Source organism: Mauremys mutica, chromosome 7 (genome assembly GCF_020497125.1).
Source record: "Mauremys mutica isolate MM-2020 ecotype Southern chromosome 7, ASM2049712v1, whole genome shotgun sequence".
NCBI classification, from domain to species: domain Eukaryota; kingdom Metazoa; phylum Chordata; order Testudines; family Geoemydidae; genus Mauremys; species Mauremys mutica.
Window position 1 is genome coordinate 128,447,707 of NC_059078.1, and position 10,008 is coordinate 128,457,714.

Consider the following 10,008-nt stretch of genomic DNA (forward strand, 5'->3'; position numbering starts at 1 on the left):
CGCTCAGCCCTGCGCAGAGCCCCAGGCAGGCGGAGGTGGGCCCCTCTCTGGTCCTGCTCTGGGGATTGGTGCCAGTCTGGGGTTCAGGGCTGGCCCTGGCTCAGGGGCTGTTGCCTGTTTGCGGAGGGGTAAGCAGGGCCTGTCTTTTTACGAGGACCCCTGGGCCTGTCAGCCGGCCCCGGCCCTGCCCCGTGCACCTCTCAGCGCTCGCGCCTGGGCTGGGCAGTGGACGCTGGCACAGAGCGAGCCTTTCGCCAGGCGCTCATTGCATTGGAGTGACACCGTTCTGCTGGCAGGGCCCTGGGCCCTTGTGGGCGCTGCAGTACCGGTGCCCTGGCGCCCGCCCTGCACTGCGCTCCCCAGTGGGGCACAGGGGGCTGAAGTGTCTAACACAACCCCCATCTGCTGGACCCACACAGACTCCCCCGCTGGGGGCAAACATGTAAAGCCAGAAGGCTTCAGCCTGGCAGATCACCTGCCAGGCGAGTCCTGCAGACCAGCCTGGCAGCGCGTGTCCCAGGGCTGCAACACGGCTGGCTCAATCCTTGGTGTAAGACCGGCAGGTTCACACGTGGAGGATTCCTCTGGCCTGTCCCGGACAGAATGACCGGGGAGGGGCCCCCGGGTGATGTGGGAGAGTGGCAGGGCAGGGCCGGTAAATGCCAGGGGGGGCAGGATGGGCGGTGCCGGGGAATACCAGGCAGGGAGGGGCGGTGCCGGGGAATACCAGGCAGGGAGGGGCGGGGCCGGGGAATACCAGGCAGGGAGGGGCGGGGCTGGGGAATACCGGGCAGGGAGGGGCGGGGCCGGGGAATACCGGGCAGGGAGGGGCGGGGCCGGGGAATACCGGGCAGGGAGGGGCGGGGCTGGGGAATACCGGGCAGGGAGGGGCGGGCCCGGAGAATACCGGGCAGGGAGGGCGGGGCCGGGGAATACCCGGCAGGGAGGGGCGGTGCCGGGGAATACCAGGCAGGGAGGGGCGGGGCTGGGGAATACCAGGCAGGGAGGGGCAGGGCTGGGGAATACCGGGCAGGGAGGGTGGGGCCAGGGAATACCGGGCAGGGAGGGGCGGCGCTGGGGAATATCGGGTAGGGAGGGGCGGGGCCGGGGAATACCCGGCAGGGAGGGGCGGGGCCGGGGAATACCGGGCAGGGAGGGCGGGGCCGGGGAATACCCGGCAGGGAGGGGCGGGGCCGGGGAATACCCGGCAGGGAGGGGCGGGGCCGGGGAATACCGGGCAGGGAGGGGCGGGGCCGGGGAATACCAGGCAGGGAGGGGCGGGGCTGGGGAATACCGGGCAGGGAGGGGCGGGGCCGGGGAATACCGGGCAGGGAGGGCGGGGCCGGGGAATACCGGGCAGGGAGGGGCGGGGGCGGGGAATACCGGGCAGGGAGGGGCGGGGGCGGGGAATACCGGGCAGGGAGGGCGGGGCCGGGGAATACCGGGCAGGGAGGGGCGGTGCCGGGGAATACCAGGGCAGGGAGGGTGGGGCCGGGGAATACCGGGCAGGGAGGGGTGGGGCCGGGGAATACCCGGCAGGGAGGGGCGGGGGCGGGGAATACCGGGCAGGGAGGGCGGGGCCGGAGAATACCGGGCAGGGAGGGCGGGGCCGGGGAATACCGGGCAGGGAGGGGCGGTGCCGGGGAATACCAGGGCAGGGAGGGTGGGGCCGGGGAATACCGGGCAGGGAGGGGCGGGGCCGGGGAATACCCGGCAGGGAGGGGCGGTGCCGGGGAATACCCGGCAGGGAGGGGCGGTGCCAGGGAATACCGGGCAGGGAGGGGCGGCGCCAGGGAATACCGGGCAGGGAGGGCGGGGCCGGGGAATACCCGGCAGGGAGGGGCGGGGCCGGGGAATACCGGGCAGGGAGGGGCGGGGCCGGGGAATACCCGGCAGGGAGGGGCGGGGGCGGGGAATACCGGGCAGGGAGGGCGGGGCCGGGGAATACCGGGCAGGGAGGGGCGGTGCCGGGGAATACCAGGGCAGGGAGGGTGGGGCCAGGGAATACCGGGCAGGGAGGGGCGGGGCCGGGGAATACCCGGCAGGGAGGGGCGGGGCCGGGGAATACCGGGCAGGGAGGGGCGGGGCCAGGGAATACCGGGCAGGGAGGGGGGGGGCCGGGGAATACCGGGCAGGGAGGGGCGGGGCCAGGGAATACCCGGCAGGGAGGGGCGGGGCCCGGGAATACCGGGCAGGGAGGGCGGGGCCGGGGAATACCCGGCAGGGAGGGGCGGGGCCGGGGAATACCCGGAAGGCAGGGGCGGGGCAGGGGAATACCGGGCAGGGAGGGGCGGGGCCGGGGAATACCGGGCAGGGAGGGGCGGGGCCGGGGAATACCAGGCAGGGAGGGCGGGGCCGGGGAATACCAGGCAGGGAGGGCGGGGCCGGGGAATACCAGGCAGGGAGGGGCGGGGCTGGGGAATACCGGGCAGGGAGGGGCGGGGCCGGGGAATACCGGGCAGGGAGGGGCGGGGCCAGGGAATACCAGGCAGGGAGGGCGGGGCCGGGGAATACCCGGCAGGGAGGGGCGGGGCCGGGGAATACCCGGCAGGGAGGGGCGGGGCCGGGGAATACCAGCCAGTCCCAGTCCCGGGTACGGACCTGCTGGGACTGGCTGGGATTGGCGGTAAGGGGTAGGGGGTACAGACCCACGCTGTCTCAGCCCTGAAAGGGGTAACAGGGAACCCGTCTGCCTGTGCAGAGATAAAAGGGCTGCAGGGCAAAGCGGGGTGGTTGCCAGGGGCTGAGGCCAGGACCTGTCAGTGCAGCCTGGTGAGATGCTGCCAGGAAGCCGGTGCCCAGGGACAGCCGGCAGGGGAGGGGCGGCAGAGAACGGTACCAGCCCGGAGCCAGAGGAGGGGCCACCTGGGTTCCATGCCCAGCCCCAGCAAGCGGCGTTAGGGCCTCGGACAAGCGAGCCGAAGTGGGTGAGGCCAGGGCCCGTGCACCTGTGTCTGAGGCAGCTGGCTCCTGGTGTGCTGGACTCCTGCGTGCCTGAGGGGCAAGGACTGTCAGCGGGCCAGGGAGAGCCGGGGCATGACAAGGAGCCTGGTTTGGGGCTACCCCCAGCTTTTAAACAGTCCCCTGGAGGAGCCCTTCAGTGGGCAGCCCCCCAGGGGTCCCACCCTTCCTTCAGGGCAGGCCCCGGAGCCTCTGGGCTCCAGCCTCCTGCTTCACCCTGTGAGCTCTGCCCTGCTGCAAGTCCAGCCAAGACAGACCCCCAGGAGAGGCACGTCCGCTCGGCGGGGACCCAGGCGCCTGCCAGGGCTTGGGGTGACTCCCGGCAGCCTCGTCCAAGCAGAGCGGGGTCTGTTGGTCACCGGGACACAGCAGCGGCTGTTCATAGATGTGATGAAGTGGGACTGTTCTTAATGTTTCCTCTGAATACTGTAGGGGTGTAATTGTTGCAAAGCGGCGGGCCGGTGTGCATAGGTGGCCGACACTCTGTCTCCTGGCAACTAATGGCCGGGGCCCTTCCCTCTTGCATGGAGATGCTAAAGGTGTTGGAGAACAAAGGAATCAGGTGACCTCCTGGCCTGGGGAAAGGGACAAAGCCCAGAGGGGAGGGGCTGGAGGGTGAGTCAGTGGGGAGCTGGCTGGGGACGAGGAGTGAGGGCAGACGTGGGGGTCTGGCTCACTGCCCCCAAAAATGGACCCGGCCGAGGGGTCCCGTTCTCTGTACCTACAAGCTCTGTTTCAGACCGTGTTCCTTTCATCGAATAAACCTCTGTGTTACTGGCTGGCTGAGAGTCACGTCTGACTGCACAGTGGGGGGGCAGGACCCTGTGGCTTCCCCAGGACCCCGCCTGGGCGGACTCGTTGGGGGAAGCGCACGGAGGGGCAGAGGATGCTGAATGCTCCAAGGAGAGACCCAGGAGGTGAAGCCGTGGGAGCTTCTTGCCCTGCAGACAGGCTGCTCACAGAGTGGAGACTTCACCAGAGTCCTGACTGGCTTGGTGGGGAGCAGTTCCAGAGCATCGCCCGGGGACTCCGTGACAACTGGTGGCAGAGGTGGGATCTACTGCACCCCGTGAATGGCGCTGCTTATGCAGTAAGTGACTGGGGAGCAGTAAAACGAAGGGGGGATAATGAGGACCAGGCGTGCTGAAGGCTCAGCGAGGGACGGTTTCAGGGGGCGGTTAACCTCTGGGAGTGTGTGACCAGCGAGAAGGACTGTTGGAGTAACGGGGTCCCCCTGAGGGCTGCAGGGCGCAGTCTCGGGGCGGAGGAGCTGCCGCTCGACCCTGGGGGAGAGAAGGATTTTTGCAGTAGCAGGGTTCCCCTGGGGATTGCAGGAGCAGTCTCGGGGCGGAGGAGTCTGCAGCTCGACCCTGGCAAAGAGGTGGTGACACGAGAAGGGCTGGCACACCAGGGGTTCTTCCTGGAAACCACGGGGGAGCCAAGAGCACACAGGCCTCTGAGTCCAGAGCCACTTGGGAGCGGTGCAGTGATGGCCTGTCACCAGCTCCTTGAGAAGGACATTGTGATCCTGTGCACAGAGAGGGTTACGCATGGGGAAGTTCACCCAGGCCCAGTTAATCGTGCAGTTGGAGGAGGAGAACCGCTCTGAGGAGCAGATACCTGACCCAGATGGGGCTACAAGAGGATCTGGGAGCAGCTGGAGCAGCAGCCAGGCATCCCCGAGAATCTGGTCCCCAACCAGACGAGGGTCTTCACGATCGGGGTCCCCATCAGGGGATTGGAGACGGATGGGATGGGAGCAGAGTCCGAGAGAGCGAAAGGACCGTGAGAGAGAGCAAGAGCCCGAGGAAAAGCTGCAGGAGAAGCAGCAGCAGCCTGGACTGGCGATGGTGGAGCGGAGAGGCATAGGGGGCTGCCCAGGGGTGAGTGGGGATAGACCCCTGGCTGCCAGTTCTGCAGGGAACCTCGACACTAAATTGCTGCCCCTGGTTAAGGAGGGAGGGGATGTGGATGCCCACCCCACTGCCTTCAAGCAGGCGGGTGATTTGAGCCAGGGGGCCCCTGCGGAAACGCCCCGATATCCAGCTCCCTTGCTGGGTCCCAAGGCCATAGACGCTGTCAGCCAGATGGGTGGGGTGGTGGACAGGCTCCCACTCCTGGCCCCGGCCTGTATGTCTACGTGGAGTCTCCTGGGCTCAGGCCCCTCGGACCCCCAGTGGCAGTGGAAGGTGGGGGTCAGTGGGGAGACCTGCCTGGGATGGTGAGACCCTGGGACAGGGAGAACTGTTGTCAGGGAGAACTGGGTGGTGCAGCCGCAGATGCTGAGGGGCTGTGGGACCTGGGTGAAGGTCCCCGGGGTGAAGCCCCTCGCCCTGCCTATGGCCCGGATCCCTGTGCAGACCCAGGAGGGGTCGGGCTGGCTGGTCGTTGGGGTTCTCCAGGATATCGGCTGGGAGACCCTGTTGCGGGGTGTGACAAAGTGGGACTGTTCTCGATGTGCTCTTTGAATACTGAGTGGGGAGTATTGACCTGGGAAGGTTGCAGGGGAGGTTTTGCTGGGACTGTCTGCATTGGGGATGGGAGGATACCCTGAGCATGTAATATGAGAACCCAGGAGTGGGGTGTCACGGAGTCCCCGCGCGATGCTCTGGAACTGCTCCCCACAAAGCCAGGCAGGACTCTGGGGAGCCTCCTCTCCCTTGGAGCAGCCTGTCTGCAGGGCAAGAAGCTCACACGGCTTCACCTCCTGGGTCTCTCCTTGGAGCATTCAGCATCCTCTGCCCCTCCGTGCGCTTCCCCCACCGAGTCCACCCAGGCGGGGTCCTGGGGAAGCCACAGGGTCCTGCACCCCCACTGCGCAGTCAGACGTGACTCTCAGCCAGCCAGTAACACAGAGGTTTATTCGATGACAGGAACACGGTCTAAAACAGAGCTTGTAGGTGCAGAGAACGGGACCCCTCGGCCGGGTCCATTCTGGGGGGCAGTGAGCCAGACCCCCATGTCTGCACTCACTTCCCGTCCCCAGCCAGCTCCCCACTGAAACGCCCTCCAGCCCCTCCTTTCTGGCCTTTGTCTCTTTCCTGGGCCAGGGAGTCACCTGACCTCTTTGTTCACCTTTAGCTATCCCCTTGCAGGGGGGAAGGGCCCCAGCCATTTGTTGCCAGGAGACAGAGTGTCGGCCATTTATGCACACTGGAGACTTAAGAAATGCATAGGGGAAACTGAGGCACCCACACAGTATTCAGAGGAAACATTAAGAACAGTCCCACTTCATCACAGGGAGCTTGGCGTCCAAGGGAGCGGGTGATGACGGCAGGACTGGGGTTATTAGGAGGAGCTGCCATATCTTGCTGGCAGCTCTTATTACATTCTCTCCGCGGCGGCGAGATGGAGCCTTATCACTCCATCAGCAAAGCCTTCCTCCCGCTGAAATTAAACCTGCTGGCGAGGTGGGCCAGGGCCTGGGGCCTGCACTGGTGCCAGCCCCGACCCTGCCTCCAGGGCACAAGCCACAGGGTCACCTCACGCTGGGGGTGCCTGGGGGTGGCTCAGGGCTGCCCCTGTCCGGCGCCCTGACTCCAGGCCATGGGGATGGGAGAGGGGCTGGGGCAGGGCCTCTCTCTGGCCTGCTACTGTCACCAGCCATGCAGTCTGAGCTGTGCCGCGCCTGTGGGGAAGCCAGCGCCCAGCATGGGGGGTGGGAAAGGACCTCTGAGACTTCCCCCACAAGCCCCTCACAGCCCTGTCCTGCTCTCCAGCCTGTTGCGCCTGGCCCCAGAGCCACAACCCAGGTGCTGGACTGTAGCCACCACACAGGCCTGACTGCTCAGAGCCCGACGGCTGCTGTGCTGCCTGGGGGGTCACAGGACGGACAGACAGACAGACGGGTCCCGTAGCATCGCTGGCCCAGCAGCACATGGCAGCCCTGCCGGTGCCAAGAGCATGCGGCAAGAGGTCACCCTAGCACTGCCTGCCACCTCCGGCCACTCCATGGCCCCAGTGCGGCTTGCTCCCCCAGGCACCCCTGCAGCCCGGCTCTCCGGCAGCCGCAGCCGACATTCAGAGGCGGCTGGGCTGTCTCCTGGTGTGACGGAGCGATTCTGGCGGGACCCAACTGAGAGTGCCAAATCAGGACCAATTGCTTAAACTGGGCAGTCACAGCCCTAGGCTGGGGTTTTTCCGCCTCTAAGGCAAACGAAACCAGCCAGACAAAAAGGACTTTGGTCTCACCCCACTGGCTAACCACAAGTCACACAAGCAATTCCCTTAGACACTCCAGTCTCCCAGCATCACCACCAGTGCACTCGTCCTGGGGATGAATGGTTATGAAAACCAACACCCCAATAAAAGAAAAAGGTTCTCTCAATCCCAAAGGACCAAGCCCCAGACCCAGGTCAATATACACATCAGATCTTACCCACAAATCACGCTGTTGCCAATCCTTTAGAATCTAAAATCTAAAGGTTTATTTACAAAGGGAAAAAGGTAGAGATGAGAAGTAGAATTGGTTAAATGGAATCAATTACATACAGTAATGGCAAAGTTCTTAGTTCAGGCTTGCAGCAGTGATGGAGTAAACTGCAGGTTCAAATTGAGTCTCTGGAATACACCCCCGCTGGGATGGGTCATTCAGTCCCTTGTGTAGAGCTTCAGTTTGTAGCAAAGTCCCTCCAGAGGTCAGAAGCAGGATTGAAGACAAGATGGAGATGATGCATCAGCCTTATATAGACTTTTCCAGGTGTAAGAATCTTTGTTCTCACTGTGGAAAATCACAGCAAAATGGAGTCTGCAGTCACATGGACAAGTCTTTGCATACCTTGCTGAGTCACAAGGCATGTCTGCCTTCTCTCCATGGGTCAATTGTGTAGCTGATGGTCCTTAATGGGCCATCAAGCCAGCTAGGCAGGGCTAACACCAGCTTGTCTGGGATATTTCCCAGAAGCAGAGCATAATACAAAATACAGACAGTACAGAGCCAATACTTATAACTTCAACTACAAAATGATACACAGACATACAGACAGCATAATCATAACCAGCAACCCAGAACCTGGTCTTAGACACCTTATATGACCCCCTTTACTTAAGATTTGGTGCCACTACAGGACCTTGGTTGCAACCCATGTTCTATATGGTCCCAATTTATATCAATAACGTCACACCTGGTAAGGCCCCGCACAGAGGGCTGGCGCGAGGACCCATGTCCCACATCAGCCCATACGGTGTGTGGGGCAGGCAGCCCTCTGCCCAGGGTGAACGCCACCAACCCCTCCACACCCAGGGGGCCTATCACCCTGTGTCATCAGCCAGGACATGCACAGACTGCCTGGCAGCCCCCCAACACTGCCCTGACCACACACCCTCCCAGCCGCAAAACCCCTGGGAATCTACAGAGTGGGGTGTCTCCAGAACACTCTGCTCCCAGCCCTCCCAGGAAACCCTACAATAACAAACCATGCACAGCCCCACCCTCACTCCTCCTAGGGGAGCGTCGGACAACAAACCAGCCTACACTGCAGGACTTGGAGTAGACCCTACAACAACAAGATCTTCAGAGTGCAGTACAGCCTTGGTGAGCAGTCCCATAGCACAGAAGAAAGAAGTATGTGCTAGCCCTGTCTCCTGTGCCTTTTCTGAATGAACCCAGCCCTCCCACAGGCCAGCTGGCTACAAGACAGGCAGAAGGCGGGGGGCTATGAGATAGCTGAGCAGAGCAGCTCAGGGAACTGGCCAGCGGCTCCAGGGGATTCCCCAGCAGGTCTGCGTTAGTGTGGGGCACGGGCCATTGGCGGCTTGACACCATAGAATAGTGCAGAAAAGGCAGATGTGTTCAATGCACATTTCTGTTCTGTATTTGGGAAAAAATAGTTGATGTAGTGATAGCATATGCTACCACTCCTTCCATTCCACGAGTAGCTCACGAGGATGTTAAACGGCAGCTACCAAAGTCAGACATTCTTAAATTAGCAGGTCCAGATCACTTACATCTAAGGGTACATCTTCACTACCCGCCATATCGGCGGGTAGCAATCGATTTCTCGGAGTTCGATATATCGCGTCTCATCTAGACGCGATATATCGAACTCCAAACGCGCTCCCGTCGACTCCAGAACTCCACCACCGAGTCGACGGGGGAGCCGCGGACGTCGATCCCGCGCCGTGAGGACGGGTAAGTAATTTGAACTAAGGTACTTCGACTTCAGCTACGCAGTTATAGACTAACAGACATTTTGCAGCATGAGCTTTCGTGGGTGAATACCCACTTCTTCAAATGCAAGTCTTGCATCTGAAGAAGTGGGTATTCACCCACGAAAGCTCATGCTGCAAAACGTCTGTTAGTCTATAAGGTGCTACAGGATTCTTTGCTGCTTTTACAGATCCAGACTAACACGGCTATCCCTCTGGTAGCTGAAGTTGCGTACCTTAGATCGAACCCCCCTAGTGTAGACCAGGCCTAAGAGTTTTAAAAGAGCTGGCTGAGGAGCTGGCTGGCTATTCGCGTTTACTGTCAATAAGTCTTGGAGCACCGGGGAAGTTCCACAAGACGGGAAGAAAGCTAATGTTGGGCCAATATTTAAGATAACGGAGTGGCTGATATGGACCCGATTAATAAAAAAATTAAGGCAGTTGATATATGTCACAGAGTGTGGGGGAGACAGGGCCCGGCACCCCCGGCTTCCTGCGATTCCCCGGGACTCTCAGCCAGCCAGTAAAGCAGAGGTTTATTTAGACGACAGGACACAGTCCAACACGGGTCTTGCAGGTACAGACAACAGACCCCCTTCAGGTCCATTTTGGGGAGGGGGGGCAAGGAGGCCAGAGCACCTCTGGCCCCCTCCATTTCCCCAGCCAGCTCCAAAGTGAAACTCTCCAGCCCCTCCTCTGCCTTTGTCCCTTTCCCAGGCCAGGAGGTCACCTGATCTCTTTGCTCTCCGACACCTTCAGCTGGCACCTTGCAGGGGAGGGGCCCAGGTCGTCAGTTGCCAGGAGACAGAGTGTCGGCCATTCTCTGTGCAGACAGGATCACAGGGGCCCTCTAGGGCTCTGCAACAATCACACCCCCCTAGACACTCGAGAAATGCATAG